Source organism: Diabrotica undecimpunctata, chromosome 7, assembly GCF_040954645.1.
Source record: "Diabrotica undecimpunctata isolate CICGRU chromosome 7, icDiaUnde3, whole genome shotgun sequence".
Taxonomy (NCBI): Eukaryota; Metazoa; Arthropoda; class Insecta; order Coleoptera; family Chrysomelidae; genus Diabrotica; species Diabrotica undecimpunctata.
This window is the reverse complement of record NC_092809.1, coordinates 110838660-110858171: the sequence shown is the minus strand read 5'-3', so window position 1 is coordinate 110858171 and position 19512 is coordinate 110838660. Positions and strand designations below refer to the sequence as shown.

The 19512-nt window shown below is 32.5% G+C and overlaps 1 protein-coding gene and 1 pseudogene across 14 annotated transcripts in view; both read right to left on the bottom strand.

The window, feature by feature from the left end:
- The window catches only part of CAP (Cbl-associated protein), a 573660-nt gene that overhangs the window by 239230 nt on the left and 314918 nt on the right, over window positions 1-19512 (bottom strand). Inside the window, exon 1 of one of the 14 annotated variants that reach the window (XM_072537978.1) lies at window positions 12787-13040. The exons of 11 other annotated variants lie outside the window; for them this stretch is intronic. The gene's annotated coding sequence lies outside the window, so the exon portion shown is untranslated. Of the gene's footprint in view, window positions 1-12786; window positions 13041-19512 lie in introns of those variants that run through there. 2 more of the 14 variants (XM_072537977.1, XM_072537976.1) reach the window with 2 other exon arrangements.
- On the bottom strand, window positions 674-1632 carry LOC140446128 (YTH domain-containing protein 1-like; annotated as a pseudogene).

Sequence of the window (19512 nt, the reverse complement as noted above, 5' to 3'; positions counted from 1 at the left end):
ACACGGATGAATGCCTATACTGCGGACACTTGGACACTGTGACACATACGATGTTAGAGTGCAAGGAAAATGTCCTCCTGGGAGTAATGCTGTACTAGGAGCGACGAGACTTAAAATGCCATGAAGTTTATACCCATCATATAAATCAAGACAATTAAAGTGATAACAGAAATAAAAGATTAGGAGAAACCAGTGTCAAGTTCATGTTGAGGGCAAAAAGGGTTCTGCATCAAATTCTTTAATTTCAAGTAATTTAAGTAATTGGCGGCCTACGGCAGCCTTGTGGGCCATGACTGGATGTTTTCCGCTGCATGTGTTGGCAGTAGAAAGATAAGAGCTATATGAGAGGAAAGACCTAGACATTATTATGGCCGAGAGAAGACAAGAAAGGGAAAGGTCAATTGAAACATTACAAGAAGAATGGAGCAACATGGAAAATGTGGCACTGTGGATAAAGATGCTGGTCCCGAACATAAGAGATTGGGTGGACTGCGATCACAGTGGACTGGATTATCTACTAACGCAGGTCCTCACAGGACATGGGTGTTTTAGGGCCTACCTCTCTAGGTTAGATGCTGACACGGATGAATGCCTATACTGCGGACACTTGGACACTGTGACACATACGATGTTAGAGTGCAAGGAAAATGTCCTCCTGGGAGTAATGCTGTACTAGGAGCGACGAGACTTTTCCACGTGAGACCTGGAAAGGGATTCCTCAAAAAACGATAGGTTTTGGGACCAAAAAAGGGAAAACAGGGAGCCTTTTTGCTGACAGTATGTGAATCATGAAGGTAGTGCTTCGGAAGTTGATGATCGACCTTCTGGATCGATAGATGACAGAGGAGGTTCTGGTTTAGCGGGTAAGCGTTCGGCGTAGACTCGGCGACAAAAGAGCGTTTTAAAGTACGAACTGGCAGCGTCCTGGATTGAGATGACTTTTGAAAATTCTAAATCCCCTCAATAAAGACGAAAAAAAAAAGGATTCAAGTAATTGCACAGCTCAATTGGATAACAAAAATAATCAGAAACTAGCAAAATCAATGAATATATTATATGTAAGAGGAATATATCAAGCAATGAATCCTATATGCTTAAAAATGATAACTCTTTATGACAAATCCAGTCTACCTTAAAGACCCCTCCCAAAGCTTTGACTGATAAACCAGGTGGAAGTACCCAAGAAATTGGAGATCCATCATGTCTTGATTCGCTATGTAAACGAGCAAAACCTGCAAACTTCCTAATTTCTTTAACAGAAAAGATTAGAAGAACATTTCTCGATTCTTTTTGTGCTTGATTCAGGTTTGATTAATTTTGAGGAAGAGTATTAAGGCTTTTGTAAGGATGATATTTTTAAAATTATTAGATTTAATAGCAAAACAACGACCATCACAAAACAAATAATTTAACTTCGCTATGGTCATAAGATTTCAATTTATCTTTGGAACGTGATCTCTTTGAGGCTGGTGATGCACTCCTGGAACGGTCCCTCTTGTGCCGGGATCGTTGCAGTTGACCAAAAGAATTAGTACCAGAAGAACTGATGCTTGGACCGGTTGAAATTTTAGAACTAGAGGAGGATAGATCACTTTCATAGTTTACATCATCTAATTTCATATTGTCACCCATATCTAGACTAAAATTTAGATTTTCAGTATTCACTATAACCAAAGCATGGATATCCACACAATTTTAAAATTTATCCTAGAAACATTTTGCAAGTTTTGCTTAACAAGGATATTATTTTACTTTGATTTTCGTTTATTTTCAAAATAAAATAGAATACCTTTACTACCTATTTAAGTTGATTGCACTTTGAATGAATGCTATAATTAAGTGCAGTAAAATTTAAAGCAAAAGATACCAAAGGATCAACAATCCTATGAAGATGTTGTGCCACATTGACGAAGAAATAAGAGATACATCGTCACTATCTCTGCACAGACAAATTAGTCAAAGCTATCGCTTCGGGTAGCGCGTAGGAACTCCTTTGGATAGTCCTATCAGGGAAAATGAATCAATCCCTGCCCACCTCAGATTCCAGGTGTTTCCTGACCTGGGAAACTACCTGCTTAGGGTCCCTTGTACAGGGTCACGGATGAAGTCCACAACGGCAGCCACGGCGGAGAAGAATACCTTCGGTACGGTGTGGATGGTGAAAGTGGCAATCCCTTGATTTTAGGGATTGTATAAAATCACTCACCAACCCGTCTAGCCAGCGTGGTGTTTTAAGGCTAAAAAACCTCCTAACAGGAATATGGCGATATCTAAAACAAAAGGAATAAGTCCCCAGGTGGGTAGACCATACAGTAATGGCAAATCCCACTCCTTTGGAAAAAACAGCTTTATGGAATCTGGAGGAAGCAAGAAATCGCTAAAAACCATACGATTGAACATCGTAACTCTAAATATAAAGTCCTTAAGCAAAGATGAAAAATTCTACGAACTCGAAGAAGACATCAAGGACTTAAAGTAACATAATTGGTCTAGCAGAGGTAAAAAGAAAAGGGGAAGAGTGCATAACACTAGAGTCCGGTAACGTCATATATTAGAAAGGGCGAGAAGAACAAAGCATAGATGTCGTAGGATTGGATAAGGGAATCCCTATTAACGGAATATACTTGAACCATCTTAGATACGTAGATGATGTAGTATTAATAGCCGATACGTGGAATGCACTAAATACGATGATTGAGGAGCTACACACAGAATCCCTAAAAAAAGGAATGAAAATAAATTTCAGCAAAACTAAACTAATGTCAAACAAAGATGACAAACCTATGATAAACATCCAACGGACAGAGATAGAACACGTAGAGGAATATACATCTGGGTCAAAATGTTCAGGTAAGCAAAGAAAATCAGACTACCGAAATAAGCAGACGTGTAAAAGTGGGATGGGCAGCATTCGGAAGACTCTCATACTTACTTAAAAATAAAAATTTACCTCAAAGACTGCGAACCAAAGTGTTTAATTCCTGTATCCTAGCTATACTTACATATGGAGCTCAAACCTGGACATTCACTAAAATAAACATGGAGAAGATCAGAAAAACTCAGAGAGCTATGGAACGACAGATGCTGGGTATCTTAGTCAAAGACCATAAAACCAATAAAGACTTTCGTAATAGAACAAAAGTAAAAGATGCTGTCGAAGAGGCAGCTAAACTGAAATGGAAATGGGCTGGACATAACGAACGTCTTAAGGATCGCCGATGGAATAAAGAAATCGGGAATTGGCGGCCATATGAAGCCAAAAGACCACGAGGAAGACCGCAAATGAACTGGAGCGATGATATTAAAAGAACAGCAGGACCAATGTGGAAACGTCTTACAAACAACAGAGATGAATGGCGAGAATTAGGAGAGGACTATATTCGGTAATCCGAATAGAGAGAAGGGCTTTAAAAAAAAATAGGGAAAAAACGTGCATTGATGAGCCTATCGAAAAATTACTTTTAAATTATATACTATGTATTCATTTCTAAGAATTAATAAGCAAGATATGAACCATAACATAACTCATTTCTAAGATAATATTTTTTGTAACAACAAATAGTTTTTCGTTACATCATTTTTGATTATATTAACCTGTACACCAGATGACTAAAAAGTTTACTACAAATGTGTTCATTTGTGATCGTTAAGAATACGTTTCTGATAAAAGTATTTACGTCAAATATGTTTTCAAACTATGTTATCAACAAACCATTCAGAGTTTATAAAAATGTGAATTTAAAATGTAAATAATGTAATTAATGAAATCCTACTATTTAACAAAAAGGTACGGAGACATATCGTCGGGTTTATGTAATAGTGGCACAACACAAAAACGGTTTTTTTTAAACATGGGTTTAAAGTTTGTGTGCCAATAACTTTATCTTATTTGTTTTACTACATGGATTGGGATTTTTGAAAAAAAAAATAATGTTGGTGTATTTGGAAGAACGTTAGGTAGCCTTTAATGAATTGTAACAAAGACTTTTTAATTCAACCCTTACTTTGAGTTTTGCCATTATTGCACATCAACATTTTGTCTTTTAAGACTAATTAAGGCAAAGAACAGGCAAGAAACTCATTTCAAAAATTCAAGCCTCTATTATCCAATAACCCATTAAATTTGGAAATCCGTGAAAAGTTTACAAGATGTTACGTGTGGTCTGTACTTTTGTATGGATGTGAAACTTGGACTTTCAACGCCGATATCATGAATAAAATCGAGGCGCTTGAGATGTGGTTGTATCGAAGGATATTAAAAATTCCATGGACTAGCAGAACCAGAAACGAAGAAGTTCTTCGAAGAATGGGACATCAACGAACTCTATTAAATATTATTAAGAGGCGTAAACTAGAATATCTTGGACATATAATTAGAGGACCAAGATATGAGTTCCTTCGGCTAATTCTCAACGGTAAAATCGAAGGAAAGAAATGGATAGGACAGAAGAAACTCTCTTGGTTGAGGAATTTGCGGCAGTGGACAGGTTTGACAGCGGACCAATTGCTACATGTAGCGCAAGACCGAGATCAGTATAACAATATTATAAGCATGATAGTCGCCGACGTTCCGTAAGGATATGGCACTCTAAGAAGAAGAAGGCAAAGACAAAACTGGCATTTTTTTTGTTATTCCTATCAACTGAAATAAAGGTTCAATAAAGAATACTACAAGTTACTTGAATGAGAAAATATGTTTATTAACAACTGTAGGAAGAACGAAAGAAAAATAGTGTATATTGATAGTAATAAGAAAAGTTATAATTAACAATGCTTTTAAAGTCGGTAGAAATCAGCGTGAATTGGTGGAACACTCTTGTTTTCACAAAGGCTAGTAATGTCTCTTTTCTTCTTTTCAGTTATTGGCAGGATGCCAGTGTAAGCCTTTACTAGTTCTATAATATCCATGCTTTCTAAACCTTTTTTTGTTTTTTTCTTAATGGTATCAAATGATCTGTACTCCTCTTGTACAAATGAAGTTTTAAAACAGTAGTGGATACCAGAGCTTTTTTTACATAAATTTCATAAATATCGTTGAAATGAAAAGTATTTCCTTGGAAATTTTTACTGAAAATTGTCGCTGTTTTAGTATTTAACTTTTTCTCATACAACGTAATGCGTCGGTAGATAAATAAGCTCTCCTTTTAAAGCTTTAGTGATATTTCTTTCTAATAAATAGTAGCAGCTGTCACCCTCATTTTGAGTATGACCGACAACTAAATAGCGATGAGTTATAGAAGAAATTTTGAAATCAGTTACAGCGTACTAATACATTGCAATTATGTACTTGTTTTTTCTTTTGACATTTTTAAAACAAGAAATTTATTTTTTTATGTAATGTGACACAACCTCAAAATTCTCACTCATACAGTTTGAAAATATCTAAAATTGTCTGCTATAGTGGCACAACTCAAAAGTTCCGGTATTGCATAGAAATTTGATTTCAATCGCTTTCGACTTCCACGGCACAACTAAAACGGGCCAGAACTGCAATAACCAATTTATCTGAACCGACAACCTGTCATAGCGACACTAGTGATGTCTAGAGAATATTTTTGCTATTATTATTATGCGAGTTTTGCAGGTCATACATAAGGCTTTTTCAAGCCCTCTGGTGGTTTTTAAATTCAATTTTGTCAATTTTTGAGTTTAGCCATTATTGCATACAGCCGAAATTTTTGTGAGGAGGATATACTTAATAATTTGAGTAAATTATTAACTAGGAGATATCCTAAAGGTAGAAGTCGTCAAAAGAATTAAACCTAAAAATTTAAACGAGTCTTTAATTAAGCGTTTCCCATAAACTTATGTGATAAAACATAAGTATGTGCGAAGTACAATCCGAATTTTGTATTCGTTGAAAAAGCCTATTTATGACATTATAATGTATGGAATATAGCGTCGATTAAGTGTCCGCCAAAATATCAAATTTCAGCGGACATCAGGCTGACGTGAGTTATCTTGACTTTAAAATCTACTGTGGTTTGTGGCTCATTTGCAGAGATCTGTGACCACACGGAAGAGTCTAACTAGAAAGAGCTATGTGTGTCATGTAGTCCTACAACATCTTGCAACATACTCATCTAATTACAGTAAGTGAAAAAATGTCCTTTTTGTTCTTTTATCTATTGATTAATAAGTGCAAATTATGCAGATCTTTGTGGAACTACATAAGAATATCTATTACGTGTTTTTATCTATAAGACATAGTAGATAACTTATCAGTAAACGTATATGACGAAATTTTAGATTCCATTATTAATGATTCGATTACAAGCGTACAAGGGTACGTCGAATTTTATCGTAGACAAGTTGGAGTACAGACAAGGATTACTGGATTACTCAAGTCGTTTACTCTTTATAGGTACACGAAAAAGCAATATCATGATGATTTCTACCAAAAGATAATTCCTAAAGCTGAGGTTCGCTCGAAAAAATATTCCCATGAGAGATGTTCACTTAATCAGTTTCGTGGGTCATTCTAGAATAAGGTTCAAGAAGTTATACATGGGAAAGTGGTCGCAAATAAACTTTTTTTTTAAACAAATTGTAAAAATCAAATTTTTTGGCTCGGACAATTTTTTTTGTAATTTTTGGATCAATTTGAACAAAAAAAACTTCGTTATTTTTCTCTTATGTTCGTATGACCTTTTTCGAGTTATAAACAATTTAAAACTGAAAAAATACGAAAAATGACGATTTTGAAGGCTCAGAAACATATGTAAAAAGTATTATTTTTGCAACCACCAGTTCAAATCTTTTTTTATCAGTTCATGATGAGTATTGTGGGCTTATTTTAAGAGATTTCTTTTTAATTGTTAACGAAGCACTTATGACACTTATAACACACCTGAAATAATATTCTATAATTCAAAAAAGGAGGCGTTGATGCACTTGAAGAGAAATGCACCATTCTCATCAAGGAGAACTCGACGTTAGCCAATAGCTATTTTTTATCAAATATTCGACATTAGTTGTTTCAATGTATTTGTCATGTCTAAATGTTTCAAAAATAATGAAAATACATCCCGAATCAAATTCATAAAGGCACTAGCGAAAAGCCCGACAGAAGCTTTTACGAGGAAACAATTTGACAATCCTAGAAAAGAAAAATTAGATTCGAAAATATTGTTATTTATGCCCATCTAAACTTTATAGAAAGACATTTTACTTATGCTATGATTGTAAAAAGACTATATGTTGAACATATAGTAAGAAAATATGCACAAAATATGCTTCAAAATAATAGTAACGAAAATAAATGTTGTTTAAAATTAGTGTAGTTCACCTGTTGTCAAAATTTTTTTACTGAGTAAATTTGTCTATTTTTTGCATAAAAATTTATTATTACTTAAACTTTCCCTTAAATCTCCTTAATTCCCTTAAACCTTATATATATATATATATATATATATATATATATATATATATATATATATATATATATATATATATATATATATATATATATATATATATATATATATATATATATATATATATATATATCATCATCATCATCATCATCATGTGCAGCTTTATCAACCGTTTCCAATTACGGTGCAGCCTCCCTTATTTCAATGTTATTTTATGTTCTTATTATTATTCGACGATGTCTTAGTTATACGTTGTTCTAATAATTTGCGCTCATTTGCGCCCATATTTTTCTATCTTGTGCTATTCGAGACCACGTTGTTCCTGTTAATTTTATATATATATATATATATATATATATATATATATATATATATATATATATATATATATATATATATATATATATAAGGTTTAAGATGAAATTATTATCATTATTGATGAAATTGTGGAGGAGTCTTGTTATAATAAGAAGAAATTTTAGTATTATTGTAAGATAAAGGTATTTTATAACTTTTTTTATATAATACTTATATACCTATGAGCGAATAAAGTTCATCCAGTTGTAACTTATTTCAATGAAATTTTTTCAACTACTTTATTTTTTAAAAAGAAGTAGGTACGTGGGATTTCACATCGCGCTCAATGTAACTGAAATTTTGCACCTCACCGGTTACGGTTTAAGGGGTCGAAAATTTTTCTTTTTCTTCTTTTCTTTTTTTTTCCCATTATTGCTATTTTTTTAACAATAAACATTAAACTTTTAAATTCTATCTAGTCAAATGTGTAAAATTGAAAAACTAAACTTTTGCCTTCTATATTTTTTGTAGGATCAAAATCTCGAGTTATAGTCGAAAATAAGGGAGCAAAAAACAAACATTTTAAATTTTTTTCAGATTTTGTTAAATAAAATTATTTAAACAAGGTACATCTTAAAGAGATTGATTCCAGTAAAAAATAGACACCTATGAAAAATGTTAATTGTATAATTATAAATGCAATATTGTTCTGAAGCTATTTTCTTGTGGCATTTTAAAGTAATTACTATTTTAATGGGAATAAGCCACAATTAAAGGTTAAAATAAGTTTATTTAAATGACGACTTCATAATTATCCTTCTAGCAGACAACTGTGATAATGGATAAACTTCAATATGAAAACAATATTAAACATCTAATAACAAACGGACCTTATACAAAATTAACAAAGGATCCAACAAAGCCTTGTAAAACAGAATATATAGAACTTTATTCAAAGATTGTTTAACAAATTATCAAAGATTAATTACACTTCATTACAGTAAGACTCTTCATTTTTGTGAAGTACCAAAAGTTCATAAAACGAATATACCACATGGACCTATTTGTAGTACCATGAATTCTCCTTGTAGTAAACTGTCAAAATTTTTATTGAATATTATACAACCATTTGCAAATAAAAATGACACATTTATAAAAAATAGACAACATTTTTTAAGTAAATTATCAAATATTGAATTTAATTCAAATAATATTTCAGTAATTTTTAACATAAATAGTTTATTTACAAATGTGCCATTAGATAAGACTTTGAATATAATCAAGACAAAATCCGAGATATAGATTGGCAACTAGAACAAGACTAAATACAGTGTGTAAAAGACAAATGGAATAAATTCATTATTTAGGTTACTGTACATATTTATAAAAAATTCCGAAACACGTCAAATTTAAATTATAACTTGACATTCTTTAACGTGAAAATGCAACCCCTACCTTCAACCCCCTTAGAATGACAGGTACAACCCCCAATTTTTAAAATAGGAAGTATAGGCTTGTGATATATCGTTTGAAAGGTCTTTTCATTCTCCATTCAAAAATGTTGTCGCTTTCAAGTTTATTAATATTAATTAAGATAAAATAAATTAAAATCATGTGGTTACCGAAATTCGCTACAATACAATCAAAAACTAAAATGTAATGCAAAACGTAATAAAATGTAGAACACGAAAAAGAACTATGAATGTTAATGAAGTAGATGTTCAAAATGTTCACCGCGAACGTCTTGGCAACATCCTAATCTCAAATAAAACTGTCTTCTAACATTATTCAACATAACAGGCGTGATCGACCTAATCGCAAGCGTTATTCGTTCTTTTAAGTCATTTAAATCAGAAGGTTTAGTTTTGTACACATGGCTCTTCACATATCCCCATAAAAAGAAATCTAATAATGTAAGATCAGGTGATCGCGCTGGCCATTCAATCGATCCTCGCCTCCCTATCCACCGATTGGGAAATATTGTATCAAGGTACTGCCGGACATTAAGTTGGTAATGTGGTGGTGCTCCATCCTGCTGAAACCATATCGTATTCGCTGGAACTTGAGGGTTTCCTGGATCAGGATATAAATTTGCCAACGTTGGAATGACATCATTTTGAAGTAGTGCCAAATAATTGTTGCCATTCAAGTTGCCCTCAATGAAAAAGGGACCAATGATATTGTTTCCTACAATCCCTGCCCAAACATTAACCTTTTGAGGGTATTAAGTGTGTTATTCTCTCATCCAGTGAGGATTTTTCGTGGCCCAGTAGCGGCAATTTTGCCGATTAGCATGACCGTTAAGTGAAAAAGTACACTCATCAGAAAACATAACTCTTCTAATTGGATAATATTGTTATCCAACATGTCCATCATTTGCTCACAAAAAAAAGTTCTTCTATCAAAATCGTCTTCCATGAGCTCCTGATTAGGTATCATCTTATAGGGATGCAATTTATTTTCTTTTAATATGTTTACTATCGATGTATGGCTAGCATTGAATGTAGTGGATGCCTGTCTACTCGATGTATGTGGGTTTTCCTGAAACTCAAGCAACACATCTAATTTGAGTTCATCACTCAGTGCATTGGCAGCTGCTTTTTTTATCTGCCTTACATGACCAAACTCGCGAAACTGCTTCTCTATTTTACTTATTGTTCCTTGGGATATAGGCGGTAAATTAGGAAATTTCTCATGAAATAGGCGAGTTACTTCCTGTTGTGTTCGGGTGTTATCTCCGTATCCAATCATTTGTAAATTTGTTATTTTATGCATTTCCGTTAATCTAACCATTTTTCAGAATTGAATTGAATGAACTTTTTACTTAAATTAAAATACTGACAACTTAAATAAAACAATTTACTAATGCGTGTTAAAATAACGTTGCCACGGAAATTCTTTAAAGTTTTTTAATGGTTAACATCTAAAAACCACATTGCTATGGTTTTTGTTCACTTTCTCATTATCAAGAGCTAAACGGGAAATAAGTTTTGAGTATATTTTAGCGAATTTCGGTAACCACATGATTTTAATTTATGTTATCTTAATTAATCTTAATAAACTTGAAAGCGACAACATTTTTGAATGGAGAATGAAAAGACCTTTCAAACGATATATCACAAGCCTATAATTCCTATTTTAAAAATTGGGGGTTATACCTGTCATTCTAAGGGGGTTGAAGGTAGGGGTTGCATTTTCACGTTAAAGAATGTCAAGTTATAATTTAAATTTGACGTGTTTCGGGATTTTTTATAAGTATGTACAATAACCTAAATAATGAATTTATTCCATTTGGCTTTTACACACTGTATATCAGCTATAATAGAGTAAATGACAATATGTACTGGTAATACATATTTTCAAATAAATAATAAATGGTATAAACAAAATTTTGGTCTAGCAATGAGCTCTAGTTGATCTGCATCATTAGCCCATATATTTATGAAAGATTTTGAAACAAATATTATTTCTAAACAAAATTTAAAACCCACAGTATGGTGGAGATATGTAGATGATGTATTCTCAATTTGACCTGATGGATCAGAGTTGTTGGACACATTCCTGAATGATATAAACGATAAGGTAGAGACAATCACATTTACCATGGAAAAGGAATATAATAACACACTACCTTTAAAAAGGGAGTCATCAAATGCTTATACGACAAAGCCAAAATTGCTTGTTTTAACGAAAAACATATATCGTATAAACATATATATTATCGTTTATGAATAGGGAATTTTCAACAATTGACCGAATAGAACAGAACAACTTAGAACGAGATCCTACAGCATCCACAAGGAATAATACGAGGAAAATAACAATATCATACATAAAAGGATTATTAGAAAAACTTAAAAAGATAGGAAATAAATTCACCATTTCAACAAAATTCAAAACAATAAACACATTGAGATTTATTTTATCTAAAACTAAACCTAACAATGTACAAGAAAGAACAAAGAATTGTATTTAAAAAATACCTTGTGAATACGATCCGTTTCATTTAAGTGAAACACCAAGGCCATTAAATGTTAGAATAAGTGAACATCAATCTTATATTAAAAATAGAGAATTTGATAGATCTCAAATATGTAAACACGCATGGGAAAATGAACATAGGTAAGTTTCAATGGAATGATTTAAGTGGATGATCCTAAAAGAAACAGATGATAAAAAGAGAAAAATCAAAGAAGCGGCTCTAATTATGCGAAATGAGACCAATTGTGTCGCAAATTCCTCAGCAGAATGCAGTAGGATCTGGTTACCCATATTAAAAGAGGAAGTTATTAAAAGGAAAATACCACTATTAGTAAGTCAGTAACATATAGAGGATAGTATTATATATTGATAGTAAACCAAATGTAACACCAAATACTTACCACGTCGGGATAGTATTATGAGGTTTTTTTCCTGGTTTTTTTCCTCATGATTTACTATGGAATCACTAACAGGAGAATTTAATAATGACATGTGGTTGTCTTTTTAAAGACGAATTACATGCTATTATTTTTTTCTAACGGATATTCTGAAGTTAAAGTTGATTTAATGCAATCTAATACTATCTTGCAATAAAGTCGTGCCAGAAAAGCAACTCAGCAATATTGGCAATATCATTTAAAGTCGTCTACTTTAAAATGTATAATATATGTCTGAATTGCCAGTATAAATGAGTCAAATAAAATTAAATTATTAGAAAATTTTTTCACTAAGTAACAAAAAACAAAATTTGTTTAATTTATAAATGTTTGTATTTTGAGAACGATTTCCGAAGTGGAAATTGAAACGTCAATAAATTTATTTTTACCTTCAATTGTGGCGCATTTCCATTAAAATAGTAATTTCTTTATAAATGCAATAATTAGTTATGAATGTAAACTCTTTTAAATATAAACGACTCAACAAAATAATCAGATAAGATTTTCCTAGGCCCATATATATTCAAAAGTAACGACGCTGTATAGACAGCTACAAACAGTTTTAGTTTAAATATTTTCTTATGTACTTAGAACATTAAAAATCCACCAAACAAACAATAATTCCGCAACCTTGAATAACTAGAATCAAACAAAAATAATGGTGCTATTTATAGTTGTTATTCATATTTTAATACCGCCGAAACACCTTTCGAAATAATCTAAAAAAAGGGTAAGAGGACAAAGCTGGTTAGCGGTATTGTTAATATTTTGCGCACGTTATTTTTGCCACTAGATCACTTGGTCACAAGCCACTACAACACTCGATATATTATGCTAAAAAGCCGACGCCACCGACGATTCAAGTTTGTATCTGAACTCGCAAAGTATTAGACGGATATCACTTGGAACGTGCAAATTGTCAAAAGTATTTTTTAAAACATAGGCGGCGCACCGAGTCCATTGTTGTGGTTATGTTAGACTGAGCGGTATGTAAAAATACGAATTCGAACATGAGTTGATTTTTGTTTACGTTGTTTGGAATGGTTACTTACATTCCTATCTTATGATAATTCTTACGTATAGTTTTTATTACATCTAAGCTGTATAATGTAGTATCTACATTTTATTATGATTTTCGTAAAAATCTTTATTGTATTTAAAAGCAAACAAATTGTTTTATACTATACAAAAAAATTGGTTTAGCGAATAAGTAACTATAAAATGAAGTGGTTAGTTATTGCAAAATGTAGAATGACAGCGAATACTCAGTGAATGGATTAGACCTCTGATGGGTCAACTTATAAAATAGGTTCTAAATTAAAATTTTCTATATACAAAGAGGTTTCTCTATTAAATGTAATCTATAAGATAATGAAAATATTCATTGCACAGTAATAACACATCAGATAACTACAACATTCAACTTAATGAAACAAGTTCTGAGTATATTCCGGTGCATTACTTATTTATATATTAAATGCCAGTTTAGGGTCATATGGAAATCATATATAGCAGAATCTTCCAGAAACGTTGCCTGTAATTCAGATATTAAGCGTATTTTGTAGAAAGTTGAGCAGTGTATTTTGAAGGATAAATACTTATTATTTATATACCGTCACTGTCACTGCAAAATCTTAAAATTTATCAGAATTTATCAGAACAAGAGTTTTTAATATTAATAAAAGATGGAGAGAACAAGAAACTCTCTAAAGAAAGCAACCTTCTGGAAGGCTAAAAATATCTACCGCTCATGAAGATCGTAAGCTTTTGGAGAGATTAGAAGAGGATCCTTTTGAAAACGCGAAAACTGCAACGATTATGTCACAGTTTCCGGGAAGAAAGACTTGGTGCAGAATTAAAGCATCGCGTCTTAGGTATCGAACTGCAGCAAAAAACAAGCTCTGACGCCACAACAGAAGCAATCAAGACGTATATTTTCTTTAAAACATCAGCTACAAAATCAAGATTTTTGGGACAGAGTAATATTTACAGATGAGAACATTTTTCAATCTTCTAAAAAGATCAAAATTGGTGTGTATAGACCAGATAATAATAGATTTAATCCTCTATATGTTGATAGATATCGAGTAGCTGGTTATTTTAGCGCCAATGTATGGGGATGGATTTCATCTAGAGGAATGGGAAAGGTATGGCGTATTGATGGCAGGTTTGTTGGGCAGACTTATCTGAATATCCTAGAAAACATCATGTTTCCCAGTGTAGAACAATTGTATTAAGAAAATAATTTTATCCTCCAACAAGATAATTGTTCTTTTCAAACTGCAAATATAATACACCAGTGGCTTCAGAATAAAAACATCGAAACCTTATCATGGCCCAGCTACAGTCCAGATTTAAACCCCATCGAGAATGTGTAGCGGATTATTATAAAACGGTTGTATCGGTGTAATTTTATACCTCAAAATGCTGAAGGGATGGCACGGTAAACAGATTTAGGAAGAGCTATCTGACGAAGACAATTTCATAGTTCCTTTCACGCAGATATACCGAAGACTACAGGCTGTTTTCAATGCTGATGGAGATATTACAAAATATTAATTTTATTTATACATACCTCAATTTAGTACAGTTTTGGTTTTCCAGACACTCGTTTTACAAATAGACTGCTCAAAATGATCAGATCTTACTAAGAGTCGTATCAGTTTTTTAGGAACCAGCTGTGCGTAAAGCAATATATTCCCCAAGAGTATAATGCTTTATCTGTCGCTGCATTTAAGTTCATAAAATACTAGCATTTTATCTCCACTATAAGGTTATGGATATGTCATCAAATACTTTGAGAGAAAATAACAAGAAAAAAGAACTTAAAATGAAATAGAGAAAAACTTTCAAACACATAAAACAGATAGGAGCAATTTATAGAAGAATATTGGAAACATATAAAGATCAACATGAAACAAGCAAGAGAAAGGTTATTGGGTACAGTTAACAAGAAGCAAATAAATCATGGATGGCAGAGAAGATCCTAGATAGAATGGAAAAACGGCGTATGGCTAAATTCAAAATAACATAGTCCATATAACATAATTAAACAGGGATATCTTCTTCTCTACGTACCATGTCCATTACTGACCATTGGTTATCATATTTGTTGTCATATTACCGCAGCTCTAAAGAGGAACGACTAAACCTGACTAAACTACTCACGTAAGTTACCAAGCCATGATGTTCTTTTTGACCGGGACCCCTCTTTCCATATATTATGGATATACGCACGGATATATAAATAAATATACAGGGATTTCTCTCTCTTCAGTTCTGACCCGCCGGAGGGAGTACAATGGTGTGCTCTCATAACATGTCCAAAGTATATATTTTAATGGTTGTAGCCATTAAAACACTTTGCTGGAAAGCCATTTGATGACCTTTAGTTCATTTCAAACTGAATTATTTGTCCTGTGATCTTTCCATGGAATTATCTTGGATCTTGGATTATAAGATTATCTTATGTATCTTTCTTCTTTCCGCTTTTCGTAGGTTCCAAGATACTTATCCGTATGTCAATATTGGGAATATTGAGCAGTTGATTAACCTCATCTCTAGAGTTCGTGAAATTTGGGAGTCCTTACCTATTTTGGCCATCTTTCCTACGGCGGCTTTTGCTAGATATCACATCTACGTTTTAATCTTTCTGTGTGTGTGATCAATGGTCCCAGATATAAATATAAGCTCACCACCTCAAACCGGTCAATCGTGGTTATGTGTAGATGATTGTTATGTAGTCTATCAACCATATGATCTTTGTCTTTGATATATTTAACTGCAGACCAAACACTTGGTACTCATTTTCACCCAGTCGTATGAAGTTAATGATCATTAACTTTTCTTGGCTATTTGCAAGAAGGGCCGTGTAATCTTCAAAAACCCTTCTCCTAATATGCTTCTTATATATATTAAATAATTGTGAGTAGTATACATCCTTTAGTGACACTAAATGTTCCAGTAGTGTGTTCGTATAGTTCAGTTATAAGCGAAATTAAGTGTTGTGGTACGCTTACTTGTTTTAAAATTTGCCATAATTGTTCCCATTTGACCCTGTCAAATGCTTTGCGATAATCTATAAAACAAATGAATAGTGGAATATTGAATTCCCTAAATTTTTCTCGTATTTGTCTTATGCTCAGAAGATGATCTCAAGTACCTCTACCTTTGGTAAATCCGATCTGTTCTTGGGGTATTTCTCTAAGGAACGTTTTCAGTCTCTCATTGATTATGTATAGCATTATGGCATATAGGATAAGGGAGACGGTTCGATGGTTGCCGCATTTATGGACGCTGCCTTTTTTATGTATTATTATTATTGTAGATTTTGTCCAGTCGTGAGGCTCTTGCTTAGAGTGCCATATTTGTTACAGAGCAAGTGAAGTAGTTTTATGTCAGTTTCTTCTGTGGCTTTGAGCATTTCTGCTGTTATTATGCATGCAACTAGTTCTTTGTTAAATATAGTTTACTGATCGCCAGTCGTATTTCATTCTCGAGTATATTATGAAACTAAACTTATCCTCTGATTTATTAGCATTTGTAAAATTTTAGTTGTAAGTTTTAGCGTAGTATGTAACAAGTTTATACCTCTGTAGTTTTTTGACTGTTTTTTATCTCCTCCGCTCGTTCTCCATTCTTCCAGTATTTTAGTGTGTTTTATAATTTTATTAATTAATGTTGTTGATTTTTCTGTCATTGCTGCTCCGCAATATTTTAGTAATTCGTTTAGTATCCCGTCTTTACATGTTGCTTTTCTGTTCCTCAGGTTTTCCAGTATTTTTCTAACTTCCTGTACATTTATATTAAGTTCTTCATATGTGAAAATTTCTGGTGTTTCCGGTTCAAGCGTCGTTTGTTCTTTAGTTACACTAAAGAGTTAGATTTAGTATAACTAAATATCCATCATCCTCTTATTTAGAACAGACCTAATTGATGAGATGGTTTTAAATCAATAAAAGAGACTGGCGAAATATGATAAAGTTAAAATCAAATTCTAAAATGTAAAACAGTATACAATGGAAACTCTGATTTATACTATAAATAAAGACCTAATACCACTAGTAGATATACCATTAAAGGGTAGATACTGTTATTAGGTAAGAGGTAGCATTAATAGGAAAACAGTTACGATTCACCACTTCGTAATTTAAGCTTTCTTTTTAATATTTTATTCTTTTAGAAGAACTGGTATAAAATCAATATTTATTAACGTTTTCGTGGCTTTTGTAATTAGTTTTATATTTAATACATTTTTCATTTTTTTTATCAATTTTTCCATTATAATCAGCACTAAGGTTTGCTTATAACTCTTCTGGTTTTCTAGTTTTTTTGTTTTATTGTATTTTTCTAATATATATTGTTCTGAAGCTATTTTTTTGTGGCATGTTAAAGTAATTACTATTTAAATGGGAATAAGCCACAATTAAAGGTTAAACTACGTTTATTGACGTTTCAATTTCCACTTCGAGAACGATTTTCGAAGAGGAAATTGAAACGTCAATAAACGTACTTTAACCTTTAATTGTGGCTTATTCCCATTTAAATAGTAATTACTTTTCTATTATATATTGTTTATTTTTCGTTCATTTACCAATATGTTCCTTTTTATTCTATTCATTTGTTTTTCCTGTCATTTTTGTTAGACGTTCCATTTAAGAAGCATTTTTTCGGAGTTTTCTATCTTTGGATTATGTTTCTTTCAGTTGTTCAGTTCTCACTTTAAATTATCCTGTTAAATGGACAAATAATATTATTCCGACATAAAATCAAATACAACAAAAAACTGAACTTCGCACTAATAATTACTAAATTATAATTATTTAGTTGTGAAATATGCAGGTAATATACAAATACTGTATATTTATCAGTTCGTATAACAAATTTAATTTAACGATTTTTTAAACTGTTTTTAGCACATGATATGCAATAATGTAGGAAATTAATATGAATTATGTCAATTTAACTATACTTAACATTCGTCATTCCTATTATGATATGCGGTTATTGCATTAAAATTTCAGTGGGAAGTCTGGTAAAGTTTTTGCTCTAATAATCTACACTGCAAAAATAAAGTTAGAAAGACCAGTTTGTACTTTGAACCACCTTTGGTCCATCTGATACGTGGAGATAAAGACAAATTGTTACAGTTGATTATGTAGGAAAAGGTTCGGTGGAAAAGTGCAAGAATATGAATCATAGTATAATTGTATTAGAACATTATGGATTGAACGAATCGCCAATAAAAAAATATAAGAGAGAACAGTAAAATAAACTTAGGGTTGCGCAATTAAAACATGGTAATATCTAGCACATGTAATGAGAGATCCAAAATAAAATCTACAGCTGATAATAATTTAAGGAAAACTCAGCATATACCGAAAAAGAATATCATGTCTGCGGAATTTAAAGGTCTGGTTTGACTACATTCTATCCACTATATAGACTGTTATAAGAGGTTCTTCTTCTGAACTGGCTTTACAACTCGGGGTGAGACTTCGCCGCATCCACTATAGCTCTCCATCTTCTACTATCTTGCGCTTCCATTTTCCATTATTCTACCGTCTGGTTTCTCAAAAAACACTGTCTTTAGCACTCTGTCTTCCTCTGATCTTAATACATAAACTGACCATCTTATTCGGTTAGCTTCCTCTGATCTTAATACAGGAAGTGACCATCGTTTATAAGAGGTTACAACATATAAGAGCAACTTTACTAAAATGTAAATTGGAGCTGGAAGGTCAGATAATAGAACAAGTAATGAAGTTTAAATATCTAGGCATCACATTATCTAGTTTCGGAAAGCTCGGAACAGAAGTGGAAGATTAAGTGAATAGAGCAAACAAACAGTGCCGCAGGTTGCCTGAATGAAACAATATGGAGAAATAAAAATACCGGAAAAGAAATTAAAGACAGAAACGCTCATCAAACCAATAATGACATACGCAGCAGAAAGACAACCTGATACAGAGAGAACAAAAGAATGCTAGATACAGCAAAGATGAAAACCTTTAGAAAAATCGATGGTAAGACAATACGAGACAGAGCTAGAAGTACAGATATACGACATAGATGCAAGATGGAGAATATCAAGCACTGTGTAAGAAAAGGAAGAGAAAAATGAAATGATCATATAAGCCACAAATAATGGCAACAAATAGAATAGTAAAGACGGCAAGAGACGCCACATACAAAGCTTTTAGATATTTAGGCGGGCAAAAGTCATTTTTAAAAAGTCGAAGTAACAGTAAGCTATCAACCGTTCCGGTGAGTCAACTGTTCCAGTTACAATATAACATCCCCACCACCAGCGACCGAAGCGCAGGAGTTGGCCTCCGGTCATTCGAATTCGAATTCGTGAACGAGTGTGTACGTGTTAGTTTTCGACGCTCTCCAAAACTTATAACTTTATGCATTATTCA